Below are 17953 nucleotides of genomic sequence, written 5' to 3' on the forward strand. Positions count from 1 at the left end.
TGATACTTCCTTACATTAAAATCCTCTTCAATCATGCATTTGTTGTATCACATGAAGAATTCCTATGCAGACTGATCTCCTCACTGCTGGATCCCACACTTGAAAACCAGGCATAGTACAGATGGTCTATGAAGACCACGCCGCAGGACTTCTGACCCTTGGCAGATGTGCAGAGAAGGGTAAGTGTCATGTTCAGCATGGCCAAAAAGCAGCCAGCCCACTGGGGGTGCAAAAAGGGGCTGTTGCGAGACAGGACGCAGGGAAGGGACATTTACCCGTAACTGTGAACCAAATTTCCCAACTCTAAAGATGTGGTTCTTGTTTACAAAAACACCATTTCACAAACTGACCGGAAAGGGATGGCTGTGTCTTTTTTCTTTTAAAACCATACATGTTTTGAATAATTGAAATGGCTACAGCATCTCTGGGATGACAAGAATTCCACACAAAGGTAACTGGTAACGCAAGTGGTGGAGCAAACTGACGCTGATGGATAGGGAGTCATGGAATAGGAAACAGTGAATCTTTGGTAGATCTTCTTTTCCAAGGTCCACGAGTATAGCAATAAGTGAGATCTGAATGAAAACAAGGTTTGTAATGGATAATGTTAGACAGAGAGCAAGTGGTTCAGGGGCAGGAAAAAACTCAGAAGAAGACTCGAAATACTCACTAAACGTTTCGATCAAAGTCAGGCTAGCAGAAGGCAGCTGAACGTACCGACGCTCCACAGCTTTCCAATACCACTGAGTTTCTCTCTCATTTCTAACTTTCCAACTCTCAGAGGACCTCTCCTTGTGGCAATGAATTCTACCAGTTACCTCTCACACCAAGCAAGAAATACTTCCTCTCATCACACTTTAATGCTGCCTTTTCATTTCAGAGAACATTCCCAACTTTTTGAGTCAGAAGTGGCTTCAAATGACCAATCACAGTGCAGAAACCACACAGCAAACCAAACCTGGAAAGCAATTTGCGTCAGCTCATCTGGGGACTAATTACACCAGTGTTGTATCTGAAGAGAGATTACCAATGCACGATGCGTGGTTTTAGGAAAGATCCTGTAGATGAGCCATCCTGGTGCAGTAGTCCACCCTCCTGTTCTCAGGCCAGGAAACAGCTCAACAACTGGACAACTGGGTTGATTGAGATGATCTGCTGGCTGTCAGATAAGTTCTTCCTGATGTCCTAAGGAGTTACTTAATATTATGGAGTTCCATGGTTTTAACTGCACTATTTTCGGTGCACATTGCATTTAGAAATACACCAGGATCTTTTACTTATTAGAAATGCAATAGCTGTTAAACTGTATTAGTTATTGACCTTAGCAGCAATAAACTGTAGCGAGAGTAGTCTACAGTAAATACTGCTAAATCATAATCAGCTGGCACAATGCAGGTATTTCTGACCATTTGCAATATGCTCTGTAAAATGCATTTGATCACAGTATATAAAAATGTGAGAGTACTGTATACGATTTTGAAATGTACTGAGTTTAAAGACATATTCAACCAATTTATCATTTAACTTACGGCTTCACAAAAGCTATTAAACAACACTGTGAGCCTGGAGGCCACACATATGCTACAGCCCTGGAAATGTAAAGAAGTTCATTTGAATCGCTTAATAATGACCTTGACCTACCGAACAAGGTGTACTTATTGTCAACAATTCATCTCACTCTTGACCCTGGCAAAATGCCTAACCCTTGAATACTTACAGTGGGGAAGGAATAGCTTGGGTTTTGGGTTGGTTTTTTTTTTCTTTTTTTTTTTTTCCCCTAGTGAAATGGGCCAATTTTTTTCCCGGTTTAGCAAAATCTGGAACACAGATCATTAGAATGCTTTTGGCAGCTAATTTGAACATCAGTGACTCAACTTTGAGAAGGAAGCCTTTTTCTGCCCTAAAGAATCTCAGAGAGTTTTCAGACTACAGTAATTGAAAAATCCCTAAACACTCACTCACAGAGGAGATACACATTACTGCAGGAACAGTCTACAAATTGTAAAGTATTCAATTTACATTCTCAGTACCTCAGGGCAGTTGTGAAGAATTTATATCTTCAGAAACCTTTGAACTAACAAAAGATAACATTTCACAGCAAAGTCTACTTGCATAAAAGTTTTTTAACTCCCTTCATTCTTATTCCGAAGGAAGTCTTTTGCACTTCTGGAACCAAGGCTCAACACAGGTATCTGAGATGTTAAAAAGGAGCTGAAGATGGAAATAGAGGTGTTAAAAAAAATTTAATGGACATACTGCATCTCATTTAGAACATGAGTTCATTATTCACCAGTCCACACATGATGTATTCTTGCTCTGAACTTGATGTCTTTTTAAATGATACTTCGGTTTGATCAATGTGCAGAGATTCTTAGTTATATTAAGGCCCTTTATGCAAAGGGCTTTATAATGTGTAGGTAATGGGCACAGCTACACCCTGGGTGAGGACAAGAGGACCTTCTTTCTTCCCTGTGTGCATCAGCTGGGGCAGTGCCCAGTGCCACATATAACGCAGTCTACGGGGTACGTCATCCCTCTGTTTACACTGAGTCTTCATCTGCTTGGAGACACTGCATTTAAAAATGAATTTTGATGAGACTCAGACCTGACATTTTGTAAAACTGAAAAGAAAGTCCTTCCCTTTAAGAAGTGAAACACTTTTTTTCTTTGTTTTGTTTTAAATAGGGTCACTTCATAGATTGTATCACGTGGATCTCTATCAGCAAGCCAACATTTTCAGAGGTTCCATTGAGAACCACACTTTTGTGTATTTATTTAGGACCAAAGAACCTCAGTGGATTCATGGAATAGCAGGCAACTTAAACAGTGTACTTTAAGTCACACAGAAGTCAGAGTTAACATCTGACAGGCACTTGAGTGTACCAAGAAGAAGACAGAGACTGCCAAGTCATTAGGGTTCAGGCTCATAGAATCAGGCTCCGTCTGTGTAAAGAAAATTGGTAATAGAAACAGGCACCACATTTGCTAGCTAGGAAATGATCTTTCTCTTCCTCTGCCCCTTTGCTTGATCAAAGAACACTCAGTATAATTACCCATCTAATGACATCCTTTTGCTTTGACTTTTTTTAAATTTCTATGGAAAAAAGAGAAGGGAGGAAGGACACAAAAAAATTGCATCAAGCCAACCCTAAATCTGTGATTACCATATTCATGTCCAACACTAAGCATTATGTGGAAACATTAATGAAAGTTTTAAAATGCAATCATTGGTTAAAGTTTTTTCCCCTTCTCTATAAAGAAATTGATAAATGTTTCTATTAACTAATAACGCGGGAATCAACAGTCTTATAAAACCGGTTTATTCAGCCCAGAAAATTAGGCAATCCATCATGACTGATTTGCTCACATTTTCCCCTGCAAATAAGTGAGATGAAAACTTTAAAACCAATAAGATAATGCACTTAACAAATTCAGCTGAGAGAGATGGATAAACTAAGATGCCACTGGCATCAGTTAAGGAAAATCTGTCGTGTTTCCAATTATTTGAGCAGATTTTGTATCCCAATTTGCTGCCAGACTGGCTGCATCCCCCACTCCCCTCTTTCAAACCAAATCATCTGATCTTAAATCAGAACAAGCTCATCATATCACACTATGGAAGGCCAACAGGGGATAAATGACACCAGATGTTATATGAGTTTTCTTTTAGGCTTTCATTTCAGACTTACTGCATTCCCCATGCTGCTTTTTACTTGTCAAAAACTAAAATGTGCTTTGATAGATAACAACCCTATTTTCTTCACTGCCTGAGCTTAGAGAATACCATTAAGTATTGATATTGATGGTGCTTAACTGGGGAATGCAACCTGGGACTGCAGAAAGCAGGATCCTGGGATCCTGAGGTATCTTTCAGTCCCGCAGATACATTTTCTGTTAGTCCCAGGGTTTTTCTGTTGTTGCTGCTGGGGGTGGCGTCAGGATACATGCTGTGTGATTTTACAACACAAAATGTGAGCGCACAGACAGACAGGAAGAGCAAGGAGGGGCAGGCACACTCGGAATCATAACTCTTAGGCCCATCTGCTGCTGCTGTCTGAGCTGCTGAGGGAGCTGATATCATACTGAAAGACTAACAATGAACTTCGGAAGCTGAACTGAGGCGTGCTGATGCAAAATCCAAGGCACATCATTTTCATTTGCTTTGCTTATGGTCTTCTGGAGTCATTGTCTGTCCAGGCTGGTAGGGAGAGGCTGGAAAATGGCAGAAACAAAGAACAGCACACGCTGCTCAACATCAGTGGGAGAATCAGGCGTTCACGGTAGACAACACGCATGGCTGTTTGTGCCTGCAGGCTGCACGGTACCCCACCAGCCCAGGTCTGAAGGGAGAAGCTGCTCTGTAAGGGAGAAACCTGATGATCCTGCCAAGGTGTGTGGAGCCTTTTAAAAGCCAGCTTGGCCATATACAATGGACTGACTGTGTTCCCAGCCTTAAAATGGTTGGATGGTGCTGCAAAGGACCTGATGAAATGAAAATGTGAACAACTTTGGCACAGGGCAAAAAAATAAATTAAAAAATAGATTAGACTCAATCACTAAGGAAAAAGCCACTGCTTTCTATAGTGTCAAAATGATTTTTAACAGCATTTTAAAGCTACACTAGCCTTTCGTAATTGCCACAAATATTTTCTTAAGAAAATACCTAAGTAGTGAATGCACTTTTAAGTCTTAAACCCGCAGTGGCTGGTGACATCACATCATAGTGGTGCTTCACATGCAGATGATATAATTGTCTCCCAGCTGGCTGAGTGTGTGTTTGTATGGAGGCACCACCATGGCTTCCAGTACCTTAGTCTAGTGCCTGGGAGTAGCTTGCTCATCTCATGGGTGGCAGTAGGAGGCGGCATCTTAACCTCATTGACTTTCCTTCCAATACACCCTGCAGATGCAGTGAGGGAGCATATTCACATATACTTTGGCTGCAGCTGCTGGCAAGCAGCTTGCTCCAAGGTGCACTGAAGTCAACAGGGTTAAGCTTCAGGAGCAAAAGGAGAAAGTAAGAGTATGGTCAGCGTGAGTCACAGCAGCAGAGGCTCTCCTTTTGCAGGTCAGAAACGCTCAATCACCGACTCTGAAGCAGAATTCAACTCCATCTAAACACCACAACTTTCCTCCCTCCCTCAACACTTTCTGCTGCCGTGGTGCTCTGCTGCTGCCTGTGCATTTCTGCCTGCCATCATGATTCCACTTACTTCCACTGATAGGATCACCTTTGCAACTCATGCAACATACGCTTGGTGAATAAAATGCACCAATAAGCCAGCAGCTGTCAGAAACCATGACTTATAGCATTAAACAGCATCAGTTTGGTTTGGCTGTCACTCTGCAATATCTACATAGCACAGCATCACTTGATACTAAGAATGAGCTGGCCCCAGCTCCTATCCCAGCAAACCTTTACAGGAAAGTAGAAATCCTCGCCAACTGACTTGTGCAATGAAGTGATAGTGCAGAACACCCAGGGTACAGGGAAGGGGGCTGGCAGCAGGTACATTGGTGTGTTTAGGGCTCTATCTGTCTAGAGATCAGTGCCCTTCTGAGCCTGCTTTCACTCAAAGAGCTAGGCAAAACACAGTGTGAAGAAAGGAGCCAGCAACAACTCTTAAGTCTGGATGACAACAAGAGAAACATCACTGAATATCTCACAACAAAGTTGTGCCAGATTTGCCTCACCTGTAGCCACTTGTACCACTGTATCACATCTGGATTTCCAGAAGTGGTAAGCGAGACTTTGAGTTGGTATCTTAATGCTCCCTTCCTTACAAAATTCCGTTTGAGAACAAGCATCGTATCACTTGCTTGTCCAATCTCCAAGTGTATTTTATGTCTTTCATAGTAAACTAGCAGAATAGGGTAGAAGGTGATAAGCTGATTACTAAACTCAAAGCAACTAACAGTGGGAGTTCTTCAAGCAAAATGATAACAAAATCCATCATATATTCAAACTATTGCCCCCCAAAAGATGATGGAGTAAACTTTTCATCTTTTCTAAATATCTGATTACTATAAATGCAATCAGATATGCTAGTTAGCAGATGAAAGATCTCTCATCCTCCCATGCTCTTTTTCAATGCTAATTTATCTTCCTTTCCCTGACTATGCTTTGTGGAAGAGGGATCGGTTGCTGCTTTGGGATCCTTGGGCACAAGAGAAAGAGCCTATGACTTAGCAATCCTCTAGCACTATCAGGAAGGGTCAGCCCTACAGTCACCAGAAATATAAGGCCTGTGGCCCCCTGGCACACAAGCTGAGTGTGGTTTGAAATGGGCCGTGGGGGGTAGAGACCTCAAGGGTGCCAGCTCTGCTACCCCTCTGGGTCAGAACAGAACCAAATGGGCTTGGAAATGTGTTGTCCTGCACACAGGCACTCAGTGCTTTCAGTCGATTGGAGCTGGGCTCTCTCGGAACCTCTGGAGGTCCTTCCTGTAAGGGTTTTCTCTGTATGTGAATTCCTCTAGCAGAAACTTTTGCCCAAGCCGAAGATTTTAAATAAAATTGGAAAAACACCTGTGAAAAGTGTTTCTGAAACCTCTGTTGGTGGACAGCCACCCTGGAAAGCTTGTTCCTCAAACGAGGAAAGAAAAACAGCCCCCATGACAGTATGAAATCAAAGCACTTTGAGCAACAGCAGCAAATGCTGACAAGAAACTGCTCTCAACCAAACTCCAGGCTGAATATTACAAGCAGAAATTAGGCAGCTAACACTTTGGCATGACCAATCGATTTAAGAAAATCAACACTCTGCTGACATGTAAGTCATGAAACAGGAGCAAAATAATCAAATCAATGACTTCTTTCGCTGTATGATATTCAGCGCAACTAAAACCCACCCATCACTTGCTTAGGCCACCAATACAGTAAAATTTCCATGTTCTGTCACTGGCCTGCCTGTGGAAGCAAGCTCCTAATTTAATTATTGCATACCCTCTGCTCTTATTGCAGAGCTATTTCCTTTTACATTTGCTCTGATCTAAGACACGCCATTTCCTGGACTGAAGATAAAAGAAACAACATTGAAATACCCCCAGTAGTAACCCTCTAAAAATAAAAGTCTGGGAATTAACAGCAGATGCATAGGTATCTCTGGAGATCACAGGAGCAACCCGGAATTTCCCACTGTACAATTGTATGAATATTTGCCTTCTCGTATCTTTCCAGTTGAGAATGAGGCAGCCAAGTAACGGGATTTGAATGCATATTGGCTTGCTGCCTCTGCTGTTTTGATTTGCAGAGTGGCCAAGCAGAACACAATTAGTGGTTATTGACACCTTTACAGGAAGCACTCATAAGGGAAATGGGAAATTGAAAATGTCCTTTAAAAGATGGAAGCAAAATACTGTATCAAAGCTTGCTGGTAAATAAGACGAGCCCAGAAAAGTGCTCAGTCAGAATATTTGTATTTCTGTATCATTTAGGAAAATCCTATTATGGCTTTAGCCACAGAGACATCCCTGGTGTGCAAGATAGAGGCAGTTCATAAAATACATAGCATTTTCAGCTTGAAAATAGGGCAACCTATTGCTTTCTGTAGATGGCTATGTTACACCCCAGTTCCCATCAATAGAACATAATCTCATTGCAGCAGGCAATACTCAATATCAATGAAACACTGGTATTGTAGGTATTTGCAGACTGCCAGTACCTAAAGGACAGAAAGACTTTGTGTTTTTACAAGGGCCAATATCTCTGCAACACATTTATGAAACAAGGCAGCACACCAAGGAGGCAAACGAGTTACATGCATGTGTCCACAGAGCTGTCTGCAGGCGTTTCCTTGTTCTTTCTCCCCTCTCTCTCTTTTCTGATACTTTGCACCGTCCCTACCTTACACTCTCTAAGTTTCACTAGCAATGTCAGTTATGCAATTAGTCCCCTGCCAATTAATGCCAAATTAGATGCCTGCTGTCAGTGCTCCCTAGCACTGACGGAGTGTATGGTAATAATCTGTAACCAGGATAATGCTCTAAGGAGTCTGCATTGTTCTCTGGAAAGGAAAAAAAAAAAAAAAAAGGGGGAGAAGAAAGAAAAAGAGAAAGAAAAAGTATGTTGCACGTTCACTTAAGCCATCAGCAGTCAGTGCAAAAATAAAATAAGTTTTGTTGTGCAGTTATCCCAATGATTAAAATATAATAGGCTAATGAGATTACAAAGCTGATTGTGAACAAGACCAATTGTGTTAATTGGAGACTCCTGAATGGCAATTTGAGCTGCTGCCGCTGCTGAGTTTTGAAATATAATCAGTTTTACTAATTTTATCTGATTTCTTAATGAAGCTTGCCTTGAGCAATTGTTCTATGTGTTCTTTAGCAAACAGCGTGTGTCATAACTGCTGACATTAATCTTGATTACTTTAGTTAAAATAAATAGTTATACTTGGGCGGCTTTCAGAAAATACATCAGAGCAAATGTAATGTTGGGAAGGGATGGGGGTTTACTTATATTTGTTGTTTTTTCTATATTGTATTTGCAAAGTCCCAACTGTGAAACATCTTTCTTGTGTGACCGGATCCCTTTCAGGCTCCCCTGTCTTTTGCCCACCCTTCAGAAGGCATTTTTGCCTTCCACAGAAGGAGGGATAAAGACAGTATCATTATTACAGAAAAATCTTTATGAAGAGGAAAAAAAACCACACCACCAACAAAACCCATCTCAGAAAAAAAATACTACAAAGTGCTTTTTCATGCATGAATCTCAAAGTTGGCACACACATTCTCACCACCTCATGCTCCAGCTGCCAGTACTAACACTCAAGCCTTATAGAAATGCTCTCTCTCATATAGCTTATTTATTTTTATGGAGGATTAATATACTTAGGATGGCTCTTTGGAGCTTTCATAGTGCATTTGATGGGATGCTGTACCATATTGCTGCTTACAAAGGGACACATAAACATTAACAAAAATAAACAGTAGAAAAGGGGAAATGGGAATCTAAGTGCAGTCTGAATTAATGGTAAACATAGCTAGAGATTGTTCATATTTCAGAACTCCTATTCTATTATGGCCTTGCCTTTACAAGGATAATCCCTTCATAATTAAGATAATGGCTAACTAGCCTGATAGGTATTATACATCTTTTTGAGCCAATACGCCTACATGACAACATAATTTGCATGTACTTATTGCTGGACTATAAAATCTGTGGATTTTATATGTAGTTGCATTGATTAGGTACTTGGATGATAAATAGAAACCATTTTGGGAAAGATGATATAAGACATATTAAACATTTATTTCACCCTCTCTTTATAGCCAGCACTGGTTTGGTAAATTAAAAGTGTTTAGTCTGGCCTGGATAGTAATCTATGTCCAATTAGGACCTAAATATGTGCAATAGACTAGCTTTTAATCCATATGCATGTAGCAATTTCTTTAGTTATGGGTTTTTAGAAAGAGTGGCCAAGTTTTTTATCTAAGACACAGTATTCTGGAACAGAGGAAGGTCACGAGCAGCAGTGCAAGCACAGAGAGAAGCCTCAACACAGCACTCCTGAGGGCTGCGCTGAGTATCAAATAGTGGCATTTTCTACTCACAGATACAATGGGGAAAGAAGGAAAGTCTGGATTTCCTACTCAGAATCTGCCTTCTCAGTGCTTGAATGCACTACTGCTTGAAACACTGCAGTGAGATGTCAGCTTTTTATGGGCAGCTCTGACTTTTATGGAGGAGCTGATGCCTGACATATGGTGTTTTCACTCCCTGTCCCTGAAAAGTATTGCCTTTTATTTAAAATTCCTTTCTGTCCTGCTTAAAAATCGAGCTCGAAATTTTGGGGAGAAAACACCCCAAACATAAGATGTTTCCACAACAACCCTTCTTTGAAATAATCATAATTCACAACCATGATTCATAACTGTTATTCAGACCCTCACCTCGAACGGCAGTGTCCCCATTAGCCTGGGTCCCTCAGATGTCAAACAACCTTTTTCAGACACGTTTTAAGTCTCCAGTGAGTAGGCTTGTGGCTTCTTCAGAAGATCTGCTTCACTCAGTGAGTAAAAAACATGTGAAATTGAATTTTTGTGTTTTCACTTCTTCTTAATAAATATAAAAATTTATACTTAATGAGAATCTACTTTTACCCCTCTCTGCCTTCCTTAATGAGAGCTAATTGAATAGAACAATCTTCATTTGGCAGGACACATCACGAGGGCTTGTCTATACTTAGAAATTTACTGAGATAACTAATCTAAAATGGTTGAGAAATATCCCTACAGCTTTCTGCCCAAATAGCTGTTCCAGAGCAATTATTTCAAATGAGCTATTTTTGTAAATTTTCAAGTGTATACAAGTCTCAAATCTAATATCTAGCTGGCATTACATACCCAGCTAGTTTTTATGGATCAACTTACTTGATCTGGTGAGTAAGTCACACTGTAGTAGCAAAAAATATACTAACGCTGGCTCTGATTTGCCTTTATGCTAATGCATGACACTTTAAAAAAAGAGCATTAATGCCAATGATAATTTGGCTATATATGACCTGGATATCAATTCCACACTACCAGCTGCAAATTCCTAGCCCCAAATACTTTTAAAGGTACCATACAGGCTACTTTGTAATAAAATTTTTCACCTTTTCACTTCCCATTAGGACTGAATAATTTATTTCTCAAGTGCTTTCCCTGTAATTTGCAGACAGCTAGGCTGCTGTAACTTTCAAAGGTACATTAGTGTGTGATAAGCCCTATTCTGGGTCCTTGCTGTGCTCAGTGCAAGAATGGCCACCAAGTTTCAAAGCTGACAAGTATTTCTTTGGGGTCTGGCAGCACACCAAAACGGCTGCCTCCGCTAAAACAGCCTGGTTTCAGCAGACATGGGTTGATCCTTTCTTTTTATGCGCGAGAACCATTTCCCTCAGCATGACCACTGCTTTAATCTTGTATTTTAAACATAAACAGAATGACAGATTTTACAGCATAATCTGGTAGGCACAGCAGCCTTTTAGAAGGATGAATCATTAACCTAGAAGCTATGTTTAAGTAAAAAGGACAGACAACAAGAAAGGCGGGAGAGATTGGTTTTGTTCATGATTTAACACACAACTGTGATCCATCCGCCTCTAAAATGCATTGCTGGAAAAGAAATAAACCTCACTATAAGCAGGGCAGGAAAAAGTGGCAATACAAAAGAGCTTGAGGAGCACAGGGAGAGAGAGGAAGGAAAAATGAATTTTAAATTTTTCTTTCCTGCTGCATTTTTTAAACGTAACACATACTTTTATGGTGGTAATGTTCTTGTTGCCGTACTGGTGTAAAGAGACAGCAGAGAAGGCAGGCATGTTGAGAAAGGCAATGCCTCTCATTAGACCAACTGATACAAGTGGAATAAAACAGAGGAGAGGAAATACAGATGTATTGTTTTGCCTTGTATTCAAGTCAAGCAGTTTAAAAGAAACTTCCATTCTATTGCAACACTAGGTCACTTTTGTTTAGAGGATAACTAGATTGCAATAAACGTTGATATATTAATCAATTTGCAGAGGGAGAGCTGCTGGGACAGTTTCTCATTTATACTACTGTCCCTTTTGTATCAGGCATGGCAGATTAAATGTAATTTACACCCTTGTTTAAGTTTATTTTACATTGCTATGTTATTAGTGTAAATAAGAATCAGACCCTCTGCTCTTAAACTACTCCCAAAGGTGGCTTAAATAATAGAGACCCAAATGTGAAACCGATACTACTAATTCATTATCTTCTTTGTCTTAACAGAATAAATTTTGCTCTCATTTATATAAATGTATGTGTAAATGTACTGACATCACAGGTACATAGGCGGAGCAGGAGAGTCTGTGCTAGCATTGCTATAATTACAGCATTTATTCTTGTTCATCATGTGTACACATGTAGCTTTCCTTCTTGATTATAAGGAGGATGTTAGATTGAGCCATTATTAACTTTAATGTTTTGTTTGTGGGTTGCATTTTCAAATTTGACCCCTTAGGAAGACATCATGGAAAAAAATAAGCCTTTAAACTTGTGGTTAGTGTTGGTACGGTCTTGAGAAATATATTTTCCGATGTATGACTTAAATCCTTTGTGTAACTTGAACTTGTGCTGCCCAATTGTTCACTGCAGTTGGTGTTCCCAAATGCATATGCAACCCATGTGATCAGCAGGTTTTTTTCAGCCATTTCCTGGGAATTGTTTTATACACCTGAGTCACCAGAAATGACTGAACTAAATCAAAGTAGGGCGAAAGTGAGGTCATCCAGTTGGATGGGTGGCTGTTATCATGTGTCCTAATATACTTTGGTGATGCAGTGATAGGCCGTGTTACTGTGACAAGATGCATCAAAAGGAAATGAGGCATGTCTGAAGGCAGTTCATGCCACCAGGAAAGCTTAGGTATGGCCAAGTGCATGCTTGTACATGGAGCTATCTGAGGAGACATCCATGGCCATCTATAAATGGCATCCTGCTGACCTGCCTGTGATGGAGGACATCATCAGCTGGGTTTCTCGTTTGCTTGAGGGAATGAGCAGTAACTCTTTTTTCTATTCTTCATTCAAACTAAGGCATTTGTAAACAAGAAGCAAACTCATACCAGATGGGATCTTACTTTTTATAATGCAAAGACAAAACTGTTATTTAATCCTTCCAAACAGATTTACTATGTCAGGCATCTCTTCTGTTGCTAATAGTAGGAACTCAAGAATTTGGGGGTTTCCTCCCCTCATCCCAGAATGCAGAGTGACTTATCTCCCAGTTCTTATAACTCCTTTTACACCCACAAAGCTGAAGCTACAGATGAATCAATCATGTGCTGGGCATTAGAAGCCTCTCACAGAAGACATGCATGCCTCTACCTTCCTCTCCTCCTTCAAGCCACCTCTACACATAAGAAAAAAGGTCGCACTACGATCCCTTCCTTTAATTCTTCACAGGTATTTTTTTTTAATGCTGTCACACCTGCACTTCTGAGATGCTTTACTAACCTTTTTCTTTTTACCCTTAATTTCTCAAGCATATCTGCTGAAAACAGACAGTTGTTAATTTTCCAGGCAATATTTACTTATGTCATATAGACTACATTCAGATTTCTCTTTCAAGAAGAAAACATTGCCTCAAACCGCACATACATGTAGGTAAGGCACCTTTGCTATATTTAGATTATTTTTTTTATAGCTGGGATTTACATCTTCCTGTATTGTTTTTATACTGCTGTTTCTTTTTATTAGGGTTTTTTAACATATTTTTCTTGCATGGCTATGGCTTTCTCTGTAAGCCTTGAAAATATAAGTGAAGCTTTTCATACAACAAATAAGAATTATCTGATTTCAGAAAACGAAAGGACAAAAAAAAAAAAACCCAAAAGATTAAGGTGGGGTTAAAGGCTACAATTTGCCTATAAATGCAGTCTAGCACTTACACAGGCACGTAGTTTTAACTATATGAATATTCCCGCTGAAATCTAGGACAGGGAACTGTATTTAGAACAGGTTTTAAACACTCTTCTGACCAACTGGGGTTGTAACAAGTTTTGCGTTCAAGCATAACACTATTAACAACCACGAGGAAGGAAAAAAAAAAAAAAAAAAAAAAAAAAAAAAGAAAAGTAGGCTAAAGTGTTATCCCGGGTTGCCTGTCGAGTGATTTTGTTCCTGATGCCTTCCCTTAGCTGGACAAATAGTAGTGCCACAGGAGCTCACTGGGCATCCCGAGGTTGTGGGACAGCCACTTCTGAACATGAGAGCAAAGGCTGCTCTGCCTTAGCTCACTGCGTGGACAGGACCTGAAGCGCTAGAAAACAGACGGAGATGTTAGACCTCGGTAATTCAGGTTTGTGGGAGAGTGCAGTCACTCTCAGTCGGGCTGCTTTTTTACCTTCCTTCTCCAGAATTAAATCAAAACTGACAGAGTAAGGAGAAGATTAACACATTTGGAGTTTGGGAGCAGAAAGACTGACTCATTCTTGTTTATAATTCTTGCCTGGTTTGTGATTTGGAACAGAAGAAAAGTATCCAGCTACATTTTTCAAGCACATGCCAAGCATGAAGCGTTGCCGGGCTTCAACCTTCCTCGTGACATCATCTGAAAGGCTACATAACTCCCTGCAGAAAAATATTGACAGAGATCATAGCAGCTTGCTTCAGCAGCAGAAATCTTTTTGCTGTCCTCTATACACTTGCATTTGGGGGAGGGTTTATGATTATTATCTAACTGGGGGTATGGAAAAGTTCAAAGGCAGTTTGTAAATGAACAGGGAGGATAGCTGGGTAGAGACATTAAAACAAAGGTGTGATCTAGTGGCAAAATAAAAAGCAAGAGCTTTCTCTAGGCTCCAGGTCCCAAAGTCCTTAATCTTTCTACCAGAAGAATTTGCGATCTTGTGGAAAACTAACAAAAAATAAAGAGATCTCTTTCCTTCTCCCAATAACCAGTGATCATAAACGATCTGTCAAAAATAGCATCTCAGCGCTGCACAGACCTACTTGATCCCTGTGTGTTGAAAAATATTTATATATTTCACCACTGCTAACCTAGTTCAGATAGTTTGTGGACCTAGCTTGATTATTTTCACCTTGTGGAACAACAAAGTTGTTAATTTAATTCTAATTCAAACTTTTGCCTTACTGCTAATGCACATATTGGGAGAACACCTTTTAGCTTTCAGATTTCAAACCAAATGTAATAATTGTCATGTCTTCCTGAGAGGGAAAAGCTGAATCCACATATTTCCTACGTTATTTCTTCTGTGTAATTTCTTTTGATTTAAAGAAAGATTGCAGTAAGAGAAACTAATGCAAATTCTGTTGTCTTTTGACAAATAGAGTAATCTTGTATTTTCAGACTACAACTTCCAGACCTGAAGACTTCAAGCATTAGAAAAAAACTTGTATTTTTATTACTGTGCCTTGTCTTGTCTCTATCCTTTTAGTTCTTCAACGCCACATGGTTTTAAACAGTGCTAGTCTCAATCTGAGGTTTTTAAAACAAGTCAAAACATCAATCTTGTGGCATCACTAGTAAAGAAATATAAACTCAAGTCTGCATTTTTTACATCAGTTTGCAACTTCTGGCTGCAGAAATTTTCTTTTCAGGAAGCTGCTGGTTTTGGCTGGGATAGAGTTAATTTTATTCATAGTAGCTAGTGTGGGGCTATGGCTTGGATTTGTGCTGAAAAGTGTGTTGATAACACAGGGATGTTTTAGTTATTGCAGAGCAGCTTGCACAGCATCACAGCCTTTTCTGCTTCTCACTTCACTCCACCAGCGAGCAGGCTGGGGGAGCACAAGAAGTTCAGAGGGGACACAGCTGGGACACCTGAGAGCTGACCCCAACTGACCAAAGGAAATTTCACAATCACAGAACAGTCAGGGTTGGAAGGGACCTCTGGAGAGCATCTACCCAACCCCTGCTAAAGGGGGTCTGCTCAGGGTCTCCCAGGGCAGGCTGCACAGAGCCGCGTCCAGGCGGGTATGGGATGTCTCCATAGCAGGAAACCCCACAGCCTCTCTGGGCAGCCTGTCCCAGGGCTCTGGCACCCTCTAGGTAGAGAACTTTTCCCACATATTCAGATGGAACTTCTTGTGTTGCAGTTTGTGCCCGTTGCCCCTGTCCTGTCGCTGGGTACCACTGAAAGAAGCCTAGTCCCATCCTCTTGGTACTCGGTCTTAAAATATTTGTAGAGGTATTTGTAGACATATTTGTAGATAAGATCCCCTCTCAGTCTTCTCTTCTCCAGGCTGAACAGGCCCAGCTCTCCCAGCCTTTCCTCATCAGGGAGATGCTCCAGCCCCCTCACCATCTTCATAGCCCTATTCCATACCATATGATGTCATGGCCAGCATATAAAGCTGGGGGAGAAGAAGGAATGGGGGGACACAGATTCAGAGTGATGGGGTTTGTCTTCCCAAGTAGCCGTTAGGTGTGATGGAGCCCGGCTTCCCTGGGGATGGCTGAACACCCACCTGCCCATGGGCAGTGGTAGATTAATACCTTGTCCTGTTTTGCTTGTGTGCAGCTTTTGCTTTATGATTTAAACAGTCTTTATCTCAACCCACGAGTTTTCTCACTTCTACCCTTCCAATTCTGTGCCCCATCCCACCGGGGGGGAGCAAGTGGCTGCGTGGGGCTTAGCTGTCAGCTGAGGTTAAACCACGACAGGGAATTACAATTTTTTTTCTTTAATTTCAAAGTATTCAGTTAGTTCTTTCTAATGGATACTGCAATCAACATTAGAAACCAACTGGAAGTAAAATAAAGAGCTTGGGTTTGTCTTTCAATGATTATGCATATAGTAGATAAAAAAGGTTGAGCTCTACCACTTTGAAAGCCTTGATGGAGATTATGAACAGAAACAGTTGGTTTAACTATATCATTATACTGTTTCTTTTATTTAATATGCTTGATTGAAATGAAAAAAATCTGGTTTAAGTACATAAATTTCTCCTCCTGTACATCTATTAATTTTAAGATAGATTTACATACCTAGTAAGAACTATTATAAATTGTTTTTCCCTGCAGTTGTAGAGATGTTGTGAGTTCCACAAAAACAGTTTTTATCACAAACATCAAAGAAAAACTAGTATGCACCTAATGAAAAAGAGGTACAGCACTCACTGTATTCTAATATTATGTGAAGTTAAAAAATGAGAAATTTATACTGTATTAAACTAAAAAGCTGGCTAATTGAATGGGCAAAGATACAAAATATCCTTCTGATCAGCAACAAATACATGAAGCAGGCAGCTTACTTCCTAGGATGTGTTTAGCCACGTATTTTACAGCTTACCAACCAAAAGCTTCCCGAGAAAGGGAAAGCTTTCTAAACTGTACCAGAAAAGGACAAATGCTAACAAAAGTCACAGATAACTTAAACCAAGTTAACCTCATTGGTTAAAACAAAGAATTTAAATGCTCGAGAATTAAATCAAATCAATGAAAGCTTTGGGTTTCTACACACATTTCACACGTATCACAGTGAGACCCTGGCACATGCCTGCCACACCAACAGTGGTCATCCATGCCTGTTGTTGCTTTGGAGCTCTCTTCTGGTAATCTGCTTCGACAGGTTCCCCTGCCAACAGGATGGTTTAGCTCTGGGCCACAGCTGGATTTTACCCATAATGTTTAAGGGATGCGCAATCCCAGAGGTTTGAAAAATGTGTCGTACCTAAATGCTTGCCAAGTTGCTACTAGTAGTTCGTGAGCCACTCTGGGACGGTATGTGGCACAGGCCTGGGAGCAGCACTGCTACCATGGCTGCTGGTACCCAGAGGATGCCAGCTCCGCATGACAGTGACCTGCCTCCTGCCCTCAGAGCAGAGCAAGGTGGCAACTTCATTTTCTCCCAGGGTCTGCAGTGACCAGTCTTATAAAGATGACCGTGAACTTCAGGTTCAGAGCTGTCAGCTGGACCTCTCATGCTCCTTGCAACAAGGAGGTCCCTGCCCATTCCTGCCCAGGATCTCCTCATATCTGGATGGGGATGGCAGTCAGTATTACAAACAACCACCAACAGGCTTTTGCTTTGACAATAACTCTCAGCAATATTTACCCTTTCTCCAATACTTCTTTCTCACAGGGAGTGGCCTGCAATGGCTACATCAAGGTTTGTTTGGAGATAAGAGTGTCCCCTGATCTCCTGCCCCTCTTCTGTTTCAAGCCAGCCACTGTGCTGCAAGTTGAATTTCTCTAGCAAAGAGTATGACCCACCAGTAATAAAGTTTACCATGTGGTAGTTCTGGGGGAGATAAAGAGACAATTTCTTTGATCTCTAAATGTGTAACCTGCAATGTGGTGATGGTGAGTCATTTGGCATTTCCTTTTTACTAGAAACCCACCAGTTCCAACTTTTAACTCATTGTCTGTCTTGCTAGGATTGAAACCTGAGCAAGTGAAACACAGTTCAGAGCTCACAAAAGCCTCCAGTCAAGGGGCAGGCTTGATAGCTGGTCGCACAAGAGAAGAAATCTATCTGGTTT

At 40.7% G+C, this 17953-nt stretch overlaps 1 long non-coding RNA gene across 1 annotated transcript; it reads right to left on the minus strand.

Annotated features, from left to right (window-relative positions):
* Positions 1-2652: 2652 nt before the first annotated feature.
* LOC119144214 lies at positions 2653-15416 on the minus strand. Its single transcript, XR_005102997.1, has 3 exons — positions 15328-15416; positions 14497-14501; positions 2653-2665 (listed from the first exon to the last, which is right to left on the minus strand). It is a non-coding gene; the product is annotated as an uncharacterized LOC119144214 (long non-coding RNA).
* Between the last annotated feature and the right edge of the window lie 2537 nt (positions 15417-17953).

Source organism: Falco rusticolus, chromosome 3 (assembly GCF_015220075.1).
Source record: "Falco rusticolus isolate bFalRus1 chromosome 3, bFalRus1.pri, whole genome shotgun sequence".
In the NCBI taxonomy this organism is placed as follows: Eukaryota; Metazoa; Chordata; class Aves; order Falconiformes; family Falconidae; genus Falco; species Falco rusticolus.